The sequence below is a fragment of the Myotis daubentonii genome, chromosome X (assembly GCF_963259705.1).
Source record: "Myotis daubentonii chromosome X, mMyoDau2.1, whole genome shotgun sequence".
NCBI classification, from domain to species: domain Eukaryota; kingdom Metazoa; phylum Chordata; class Mammalia; order Chiroptera; family Vespertilionidae; genus Myotis; species Myotis daubentonii.
In genome coordinates, this window is record NC_081861.1 from 72,436,078 (window position 1) to 72,448,187 (window position 12,110).

The window sequence follows — 12,110 nt, forward strand, 5'->3', positions numbered from 1 at the left end:
ATAACTTTTCACTGTCTATGTAAGATGAATCTAATTCCAGAGTTTACTTTATTGGAGATTTTGATTGACTTTCTCCAATATAATATGTCTTCAGTGTCTCAAACTGTCAGTCTGGCACGCTATCCAAACAAAATATTATTTTCAGGGGAAAATATGAGAGCAAAAATAAAGCAAGACTGTAGAATTGTGTTTCAGTTTGTGTAAATCATCTAACCTCCTATTAGTCGCTTGGGTCTGGAATGATAGCTTTAGCAAATTTCTTACTCCATTACCCTGTTTTTTTTTTGTTTTTTTTTTAATTAAATCTTTATTGTTCAGATTATTACATTTGTTCCTCTTTTTTTCCCCCCCATAACTCCCCTCCTCCCAGTTCCCGCCCCACCCTCCGCCCTCACCCCGACCCACTGTCCTCATCCATAGGTGCACGATTTTGGTCCAGTCTCTTCCCACATCTCCCACACCCCTTTCCCCCCCAAGAATAGTCAGTCCATTCCCTTTCTATGTCCCTGATTCTATTATAATCAACAGTTCATTCTGTTCATCAGATTATTTATTCACTTGATTCTTAGATTCACTTGTTGATAGATGCATATTTGTTGTTCATAATTTGTATCTTTACCTTTTTCTTCCTCTTCCTCTTCTTAAAGGGTACCTTTCAGCATTTCATATAATCCTGGTTTGGTGGTGATGAACTCCTTTAGCTTTTCCTTATCTGTGAAGCTCTTTATCTGACCTTCAATTCTGAATGATAGCTTTGCTGGATAAAGTAATCTTGGTTGTAGGTTCTTGCTATTCATCACTTTGAATATTTCTTGCCACTCCCTTCTGGCCTGCAAAGTTTCTGTTGAGAAAACAGCTGACAGTCGTATGGGTATTCCCTTGTAGGTAACTGACTTTCTTTCTCTTGCTGTTTTTAAGATTCTCTCTTTATCTTTTGCTCTTGGCATTTTAATTATGATGTGTCTTGGTGTGGTCCTTTTTGGATTCCTTTTGTTTGGGGTTCTCTGCGCTTCTTGGACCTGTAAGTCCATTTCTTTCACCAGGTGGGGGAAGTTTTCTGTCATTATTTCTTCAAATAGGTTTTCAATATCTTGCTCTCTCTCATCTTCTGGCACCCCTATAATTCTGATGTTGGTACGCTTGAAGCTGTCCCAGAGGCTCCTTACACTATCCTCACATTTTTGGATTCTTTTTTCATTTTGCTTTTCCGGTTGGATGTTTTTTGCTTCCTCGCATTTCAAATCATTGACTTGATTCTTGCGCTCCTCTGGTCTGCTGTCGGGTGTCTGTATAATATTCGTTATTTCAGTCCGTGTATGCTTAATTTCTAGTTGGTTCCCCAATATAAGATCGAGGGTCTTATTAGTTTTCGTGTAGATCTCATTAAGTTTATCGGCAGCTTCTAAACAGTTCTTGAGAGACCTTAAAAGTGTGGTTCTGAACTCTATATCTTCCATTGACAATTTTGTCCTGTTTCTTTGCCTCCGCATTTTGTTATGCTTCCTTGGTGCACCCCCTAGTGGTCTTTGTTCACAGTCTTATAGTTAAATCTTGATTGTTGTAGCTAATTCCAGGGAGGGTTTGACCTCCAGGCCAAGTGGCTATGAGAATCAGCTGTGTCAGCAGTGAGAGAACTTCTGTCCTCTAGGGAGGTGCTAATCTAGCCTTTGCCTGAGGCTATCCGGCAAATGCCTCTGTGCAGGGCTTGGGCAGGGCGGGTCGCACAGGATCAACAGGGTGGGCCGGAGAGAGCAGTTATGGCGGCTCTCAGTCCTGTCCCCTGGGGCTCTGCCTCTCTGAGTCCCAGCACCCGCTGCAATGCTCGGAGAGAAAGCTGCACTCCTCTGACCGAAGCCAGACAGTCCCGCTTCTCCCGTTTGAGTCTGGGTCCCTAAAGACTCACCCGGATCTGGAGCTCAGAGTCTGCGACTCCCTCCTGATTGAAAACGCCAACCGTGCCCTCCGCCGCCAGCCCGCTCCGCGCACTCCGCACCTCAGAACTTGACCTCAGCACCGCGCCTCCTCTGAGTGTCCGTGTGCATTTCTCTTTCCTCCTGGTTGTAGGACTTCCACTCAGCCAGCGTTCCTGTGGTTCTGGGTGATGTCCCTTCCGTTTTTTGGTTTCACTTTTGAAGTAGTTGTTCAAAGCAGCAAACTCCGGCGTTAACCTATGCCGCCATCTTGGTTCTCCCCCATTACCCTGTTAAAAATACAAACAGTTGTATAACTTTCAGCCAGTTTCTTTTAAAAAAAACTAGTTTAATTTACTTCAGAGAGAAAAGGAGAGGGAGAGAGAGGTATAAACATCAATGATAAGAGAGAATCATTGATCGGCTGCCTCCTGAACACTCCATACTGGGGATCAAGCTTGCAACCCGGGCTTGTGCCCTGACCAGTAATTGAAAAACTGTGACCTCTTGGTTTTTAGGTTGATGCTCAACCACTGAGCCACACTGGCCAGGCATTAGCCAGTTGATTTTTGACAAAAGTTTCCAAAATAATTCATTGAGCAAGCAAACCTAATAAAAAAAATGGGCAAGAGATTTTAGCAGACACTTCACTAAGGCAGATGTAAAAGTGGACAATTAACATTTTAAAATTTGTCAGTATCATTTCTCACGAGAAAAATGAAAATTACAATTAAAATGAGATGCCATTTTACATTCATTAAAATGGCTATAATAAGTACTGCAAACAATAATACATGTTGGCAAGGATATAGAGAAAGAGAAAACTCATATATTGAGATTGTATGTGATACAGCCACTTTGAAAAATACTTTGAGGTTCTTAAACATTTAAACTACAATGCCCATACTGCTTAATTCTTTTCCTAGACCTCACTCAAGAGAAATATTTCTACACAGAGACTAGCACTTGCATCTTTATAGCAGCATTATTCATTATTTTCCCAATCTAGAAACAACCTAAGTGCCTTTTAATCGAGTATATAGCCAAATGTATGTTCATACAATTGAATACTGTTCAGCAATAAAAAAGGAACAAAGTAATTACACATGCTGTCATGGAAGAACTTCAAAAATGATATGCTAAGTGAAAGAAGCTAGATTCAAGAGACCACATATTGTAGGATTCCATTTACTAGTATATAAAACTAGAGGCCCAGTGCACGAATTCATGCACCACTGGGGTCCCTCAGCCTGGCCTGCGGGATTGGGATGAAACTGGCTCTCCGACATCCCCCAAGGGGTCCTGGATTGTGAGGGGGCACAGGCCATGTAGAGGGGCCCCACTCTTGCACGATCACGCTGGGGAGGGATGTGGGAGGTTGGTCAGTCAGGGAAGGACCATAAGAGGCCTCCAGGGCTTGTCCAGCTGGAACCAAGCAGCAAGCTAACCTACCAATCAGAGTGTCTGCCCCCTGGTGGTCAGTGCACATCATAGCAATCTGTTGAGTGGCCTTAGCATATCATTAGCATATTATGCTTTGATTGATTGAATGGCCAACTGGATGAACGGACACTTAGCATTTAGGCTTCTATTATATAGGATGTTCAGAAATTTACAGAAACATAAAATACATTAGAGGTTGCCTGTGTTTGGAAATATAATAGGGATTAATTGTAAAAGGGTATGAAAAATTTCATTGGATGGACGAAAAGATTCTACACCAGGTTTATGATGATGGTTTAATAACTCAGTAAAGTTTTAAAAATATTTAAGTGCATATTTTAAATTGATTAATTTTACAATATGCAAAATATAGTTTAATAACATTGTTAGAAATAGAATGAAACCTCCCAGAGTAATTGTACATTTATCCAATTTTAGACAGTTTAAAGCTATATTACATGATGTATACAAATAGCTTCTTGTGGCTGAACCCTCTTTTTGTCTTTCCTCTTTCTCTAGTAATGTTACTTAATATAAAGTGTACTTTTACTGCCCTTACCAGTTTGGCTCAGTGGCTGGAGCGTCGGCCTGTGGACTGAAGGGTCCCAGGTTCAGTTCCGGTCAAGGGTATGTACCTTGGTTGCGGGCACATCCCCAGTGGGGGGTGTGCAGGAAGCAGCTGATCGATGTTTCTCTCTCATCGATGTTTCTAACTCTCTATCTCTCTCCATTCATCTCTGTAAACAATCAATAAAATATATTTAAAGTGTACTTTTACTGTAGTTATAACAATACTCTATTTATTTTCATTAATTATTGCATGGATATATGATATTCCATTATTTTATTGTCAAAATTCCTGTTTCCTTATATTTACGATGAGTTTCTTATGTGCAGCCATCTCCTTCATAATGGTGTTTTGGTAAGAAAAAAAAGGCTATAAATGCTACTGTGATCTCATAAGATTATAATGGAGCTGAAAAACGATCACCTAGTGACATTGTAGCTGTGGTAATGACATAGAGTAATACATTGCTCCCGTATTTGTGGTGATGTTAATGTAAACACACCTACTGCACTGTCACTCATAAAAAAGCATAGCCCATACAATTATGTACACTACATAATACTTGATAATGATAACAAATCACTATGCAACTAGTTTATGCTACACATTTTTAATTATTTCGTTTTATATTATTTATTTTGGAAGCATGTAGTTTATTTACTCAGTAGATATGGTTTCAATATGATTTTATTATTATTTTAGAATGTACTCTTATCTACTGATAAAAAATACATTTGTTGTAAAATAATATTCTGTGTTATGGCAGCAGCAGCCTTTCACATCTTATGCTTACTCCATCTCGTGATTGCATCATTTTCTTTTATGGGCTATTTAAACTCATGTTGTTTTGTAGAGTACTATGTTATAAGGCTTGTACTGAAGAGGCAATATGTTGTACCATAAAGCCTAGGTGTGTAGTAGGCTATGCCATCTAAGTTTATGTAAGTGCACTCTGATGTTCTCACAACGAGAAAATCACCTACAGATGCATTTCTCAGAAGTTATGCCCATTGTTAGGCTGCACATTACTATAGTTGATGTTTTTCCTAATGTGGTGATCTGCTCTTTGTCTTTAATTAGAGTTTTTAGATTATTTTCATGTATCTTAATTAGCTAAAATTTAGGTTTACATCTACCATCTTACTATTTATTTTTGTTGGTCCTACATGTATTATATTCCTTTTTTCTCCTTCTTTATTTCATTTCTTTTTAATGTTTTTATTTTCTACTTTTCATTTATATCAGCTTCTAATAATTTAGTCATTTGCTATTTATTTAGTGGTCACCTTAGTAATTACAGTAATTCTTGAATTATTAAAGCCCAAAAGACATATTAGTGTGTTTACCAATTTCCAAAAAAAGAAAGGATTTTAAACTTCTTCAAATACATTTAATTACCTATTTTTTTGTGACATTATGGTCAAATATTTATATATTTATATATTTTAGCACCTGTAAGGCAGTTTTTTTAAATTAAATATTTATTGTTCAGATTATTACATTTGTTCCTCTTTTTTCCTCCCATAACTCCCCTCCTCCCAATTCCCACCCCACCCTCCGCCCTCACTCCCCACCCACTGTCCTCATCCATAGGTGCACGATTTTTGTCCAGTCTCTTCCCACATCTCCCACACCCCATTCCCCCCCAAGAATAGTCAGTCCATTCCCTTTCTATGTCCCTGATTCTATTATAATCACCAGTTCATTCTGTTCAACAGATTATTTATTCACTTGATTCTTAGATTCACTTGTTGATAGATGCATATTTGTTGTTCATAATTTGTCTCTTTACCTTTTTCTTCTTCTTCCTCTTCTTAAAGGATACCTTTCAGCATTTCATATAATACTGGTTTGGTGGTGATGAACTCCTTTAGCTTTTTCTTATCTGTGAAGCTCTTTATCTGACCTTCAATTCTGAATGATAGCTTTGCTGGATAAAGTAATCTTGGTTGTAGGTTCTTGCTATTCATCACTTTGAATATTTCTTGCCACTCCCTTCTGGCATGCAAAGTTTCTGTTGAGAAATCAGCTGACAGTCATATGGGTATTCCCTTGTAGGTAACTGAGTTTCTTTCTCTTGCTGCTTTTAAGATTCTCTCTTTGTCTTTTGCTCTTGGCATTTTAATTATGATGTTTCTTGGTGTGGTCCTCTTTGGATTCCTTTTGTTTGGGGTTCTCTGTGCTTCCTGGACCTGTAAGTCTATTTCTTTCACCAGGTGGGGGAAGTTTTCTGTCATTATTTCTTCAAATAGGTTTTCAATATCTTGCTCTCTCTCATCTTCTGGCACCCCTGTAATTCTGATGTTGGTATGCTTGAAGCTGTCCCACAGGCTCCTTACACTATGTTCGTATTTTCGGATTCTTTTTTCATTTTGCTTTTCCGGTTGGGTGTTTTTTGCTTCTTTGCATTTCAAATCTTTAACTTGATTCCTGTGCTCCTTTGGTCTTCTGCTGTTGGGAGTCTGTATAATATTCTTTATTTCAGTCAGTGTATGCTTAATTTCTATTGATTCTTTATCACAACATTGAAGGTCTCATTAGATTTCTTGTAGATCTCATTAAGTTTATCGGCAGTTTCTAGAAAATTATTGAAAGACCTTAAAAGTGTGGTTTTGAACTCTATATCCTCCAATTCTGACATTTCTGTCCTGTTTCTTTGTCTCCGCATTTTTTATGCTTTCTTGGTGCACCCCCTAGTGGTCTTTGTGCGCAGTCTTGTTGTAGTTAAGCCTTGATTGTTGTAGGTAATACTAGGGGGCATTTGATCTCCAGGCCAACTGGTTGTGAGAATCAGCTGTGTCTGCAGTGGGAGAACTTCTGTCCTCTCAGGAGATGCTAATCTAGCCTTTGCCTGAGGCTATCTGGCAAATGGCTCTGTGCAGGGCTTGGGGGGGGGTGGCTCCCAGGGGATCTACAGGGTGGGCGGAGCGAGCAGTTATGGCTGCTCTCAGTCCCATCCCCCCGTGCTCTGCCTCTCAGGGTCCCAACAACAGCTGCAATCCTCGGAGAGAAAGCTGCCCTCAAGTTCAGACCGATGCCAGACAGTCCTGCTTCTCCCGTTTGAGTTTGGGTCCCTAGAGACTCGCCCAGATCTGGAGCTCAGAGCCTGAGACGCCCTCCTGATTGAAACAGACAACCGCACCCTCAGCAGCCAGCCTGCTCCTCGCACACCTTCGCACCTTAGTATTTGACTTCCGCACTGCGCCTCCTCTGAGTCTGGTATGCTGTTCTCTTTCCTTCTAGTTGTAGAACTTCCCCTCAGCCAGCCTTCCTGTGGTTCTGGGTGATGTCCGTTCTGTCTTTTAGTTGTATTTTTGAAGTGGTTGTGTGAGGCAGCAATCTCAGGTGTTTACCTATGCCACCATCTTGGTTCTCCCCCTGTAAGGCAGTTTTAACATTGGTTCTCACCCTAGTCAGTTTGGCTCAGTGGATAGAGCATTGGCCTGTGGACTGAAGGGTCCAAGTTTTGATTCCAGTCAAGGGCACATTCCTGGGTTGCGGGCTCGGTCCAATGTGCAGGAGGCAGCCAATCAAAGATTCCTTCTCATCATTGATGTTTCTATCTCTCTCTTCCTCCCCTTCCTCTCTGGAATCAATAAAAGTATATTTAAAAAGCAACATTGGTTCTCAGTCCACTTTCTGATTATTTCACCATATTCATAGTTTTTCCAGAGAACTTATAGTGAAAAATGTACGTAAAGCTCCTTAAGATCTTCAGAATTTCCTTCATCTGATCTCTTCCATTTGTGTCTGTCATTAATCTATTAGAACTGATAATACAGAATTCCTGGTATTTTACTAGTATTGTGAAAGATCATATGTAAAATTCTTTTCTTTTTTTAGAAAAATTTGGTTTTGTTTGTTATCCTAATTGCTCAACTGATTGTTAGGCTTTTTGTGGAGACTAAAACATTTATGTTGTTACCTCCACTTTGCCCAAACCAGACAGGTTTATTTTTTTCCCCCTCAATTTTAATTGTATTAACCCGCACCTTGTAAAAGAAGACAAAAAATAGCAATATAAAATATTAAGTGGTCATATACCCTACTCAAATGAGAGTAATATGCAGTATGATAAAGCCCATGTCCTTTAACATGTTTTTATTACTGCTTTATTTTTATGTTACTATATTAAATTCCAAGCTGATTTATAAAAGTGTTACTCCTTTTATGCTTGATTGTTTAATAGCCTTTGCAGCAAAGCATGAGAGAGCATGCCTAACTTGAGGTTATGTGAAAGATATGTTAAACACAAGTTAAACCAGTGTCAATATTGAATTTTAATTACATATTAATCTCCTCTCTGTCTCAATACTTTAGACAAATTCATTGCAATGTATCCTACAAAAACATTTTTACTCCACGTCAAGCTGAGATTTTCTTTTTCTGAATCACAAAATTGCTAATTGTGTTGGAGTGTAAGTCCGCTATCTAAAGAAAGGGTAGTAGTTATGAATTGAGAAAAATCTCATTATAGTTTCCTAAATTTATCATTAGTACATTGTCATGGCATTTTGACATTTTACTTAGTCCCACAATAAATATGTTCTGGGACTCCACACAACTCAACAAATGTACCAACACTTGTGTGAGAACCTACTTCACAGTATGCAAATGCTTAGGGATTTACTTTACAACTAAGTCAAAATATAAGGTTTCCAACTTATGAACTGGTTTTTTCAAATGCATATGTCCTAAAAAATGTATTTTGCATAACATGTAGATAAAATATAGTGACTTTACTTTCTATTGGGTAAGTTCTAAAAGCAACTAAGCAATGTACTTGGCAAATACTTTGTAATAAGAGCTTACCCACCTACTATGAGTAAATACATTTCTTGAGTACATTGCTCTCTATATACAATATTCTGCAAATATACATGTTTGTCATTATAAACTGATTATCTTAATAGAGAACATATGCTGTCAAGTTCAGAGCAATGCCATTTTAATAAGTCCTAAAGTACCCAACTGGTTAATTAAATATCAAATAATTTCTAAAATCACTAAGTGACAGAGAACTAATCGATATTATAATTTTCTGCCCTTATATTCTTTTATATTAATAAAATCTCTAAAACTGTATGTGAAAGAATAAAATAAATGATGTAATATAGGTTATTAATAATAGTAATAATAATAATAATATAGCTCTTATTCCCATACTAGAGTCCGGGTGCACGACATTCATGCACTCAGAGGTGGGGGGGGTCCCCTCAGCCCGGTCTGCACCCTTTAGCAGTCTGGGAGCCCTTAGGGGATGTCTGACAGACAGCTTAGGCCCAGAGATGTGGGCCTAAGCCATCAGTCGGACATCCTTAGAGCTACCACTGCTGCACTCACCAGACATCAGCCTGGCTTGTGGCTAAGCAGTGCTACCCCTGTGGGAGCGCACTCACCACCAGGGGGCAGCTCCTGCATTGAGTGTACGGCCCCTGGTGGTCAGTGTGCCTCATAGTGACAGATCATTCCACCGTTTGGTTTGGTAGATTTGCATATTTGTCTTTTATTATATAGGATTTTTTTTTACCAATTGTCCTGATCATCTTAAGTCTTTTAAAAGAAACACTTTCATCAATTTATAATAACTGAATTTTATTAAAATAATTTAAAGTTTTAGTTCTTAAATTTACAGTACAAGTAGGAAATTAGAAAATCTATCTAATAATACTATAAAATTTACTGTTTTAGAAAGATGGCCTTAACTGGTTTGGCTCAGTGGATAGAGCATCGGCCTGCGGACTCAAGGGTCCCAGGTTTGATTCCGGTCAAGGGCATGTACCTTGGTTGCGGGCTCATCCCCTGTGGGGGGTGTGCAGAAGGCAGCTGATCGATGTTTCTCTCTCATCGATGTTTCTAACTCTCTATCCCTCTCCCTTCCTCTCTGTAAAAAATCAATAAAATATATTAAAAAAAAGAAATATGTAATATGTGATATGATGTGTGCTCTATATGCACAAACAGTTCAGCATATTTCTAAATTATACATTTTTTTTAAGAAGAAGCTTTAAGTCAGAGCTGTACTGAACTTACCAGGAACAGAGGGTAGATATTGTTATTAGGATATAACTGAGAAGTCATATTTATAAAGCAATCAAACAGCTATTTGCTGACTGACATCAAAAATCATGTATTATATGTAGATGATAAGTACTCTATCCTATATAATAAAAAGCTAATATGCAAATAGTCATCACACCCTCACACCATCATGCTGTAACAGCTCAGACATTTAACACTGGGGAGAAAGGAATGGGGACCAGCCAGGCTGTGTCCCAGAAAAGGGACAAGCCAAACACCCCACGGTCCCAGGCACCAGTGGCTGCACTTGCACCTGCAACCCGGGAGAGGGACAATCTGCACACCCTACAGTTCTCGCAGTCCTGGGCACCAGTGGTTGTGTCTGCACCTGCAGCCTGGGAGAGGAACAAGTTGCCTGCTCCATGGTCCCAGGCACCAGCACCAGCAGGTGTGGCCCGGGCAAAGCCGCCCACCCATGGTCCCCTGTGGCTGTGGCCAGCCCGGGTCCTGGGTGCCTGTGGCTGGCCAGAGGGAGGGAATCCTGGGTCCCAGGTGCAGAGTGAGGCAGAGGCAGTTATGGGCAATCAGGCCAGCAGGGGAGCAGTTAGGGGCAATAAGGCCAGTAGAGGAGCAGTTAGGGGAATCAGGCAGGCAGGTAGGCAGTGTTGGTTAGGTACTATCAGGCAGGCAGAGGGGTTACGGGCGATCAGATGGACTGGCAGACTAGCAGTTTGAAGCCAGTGGAAGTCAGGCATCCCCCGAGGGGTCCTGGATTGGAGAGGATGCAGGTCGGGCTGAGGGACGCCCCCATGCATGAATTTCATGCACTGGGCCTCTAGTCCTATATAATAAAAGCCTAGATGGCATCATGCCCTCATGAGGCACCCTTGTGTGATGCCCTTGCACTATGCCCTTGCACAACGTTGTCATGAGATGGCTGCCACAAGATAGCCACCACAAATGGCCGCCACGAGATGGCCAGCAGGAGAGGGCAGTAGTGGGCAATTAGGCTGGCAGGAGAGGGCAGCTGGGGGCAACCAGGCCATCAGGGGAGGGCAGTTGGGGGCAACCAGGCCAGCAGGGGAGCGCATTTGGGGGCCATCAAGCTGGCAGGGGAGGGCAGTTGGGGGTGATCAGACTGGAAGGGATCAGGCCAAACCAGCAGTCAGACATCCCCTGAGGGGTCCCAGATTAGAGAGGGTGCGGGCCTGGCTGAGGGATGCCCCCCCATACACAAATTTTGTGCATTAGGTCTCTAGTATATATATTAAACCCTAAGCGACTGTTCTACTGCTTGATCGCTCGACTGGTCAACTGGTAGCTATGATGCACACTGACAACCAGGGGGAAGACACTCAACACAGGAGCTGTCCCCTGGTGGTCACTGTGCTCCCACAGTGGGAGCATGGCTCAGCTGACCAACAGGCTCCAAATTCCATGGCTGGTGAACACAGCTCTAGTGGTGGCAGTGGTGCGAGCCTATCCTGCAGACAATCCCCCTGTGTGCCCTTCCTCCATCTGGACTGGGACTAGAACTGGCACTGGCATTGGGACTAACTGGGCATGAGCCCACGGCCACTTCTTGGTCATGGGTGCACGGGTATTGTCCTAGGATGGACGCATGGACACTGCAGCAGAGCAGCTGTGAGCCTACCAAGTGGTGCTGGAGACAGGTGCAGTGGGGCCAGGATGAGCGGAAGCAGCCCGGCACCTGGCCTGGGCACGGACTCCTCCCTGGCCACCTGCTGCTTCATGGTTTCGGCCAATCTCCTGCAGGCCAGGCTGAGGTACCCCACTGGTGTACAAATCTGTACACCAAGCCCCTAGTATATATCATAAATATAACTGTATTTCAGCCTACTTTTATTAAGAACTTGACAAATTAGTCAGAGATTGTTACTGGCAAAGAGTCAAGACAGTGATGGCCAGGAAACTGTTTGAGGAAAACAAAATATCTCAGCAAATACCAAAAATGACTCCTCCAGAGAAGAAGAAAGTCTAAAAAAACCCAGAGGGAATAATTTACAACTATCACAGATTTGGGAAAATGGTAGTAATCTTGGGTAAAAGAAAGTAGCGTATAGTTCGTCCCTTTGTATTTTTATGCAATCATGGATATCAAATTATATCTATGACATCCTAGGGTTCAAGCATAAAGATAAAAAATT

The 12,110-nt window shown here is 41.2% G+C and overlaps 1 pseudogene; it reads right to left on the reverse strand.

The window, feature by feature from the left end:
• The window catches only part of LOC132224595 (presenilin-associated rhomboid-like protein, mitochondrial), a 30,265-nt pseudogene extending 18,569 nt beyond the window's left edge, over window positions 1–11,696 (reverse strand).
• Between the last annotated feature and the right edge of the window lie 414 nt (window positions 11,697–12,110).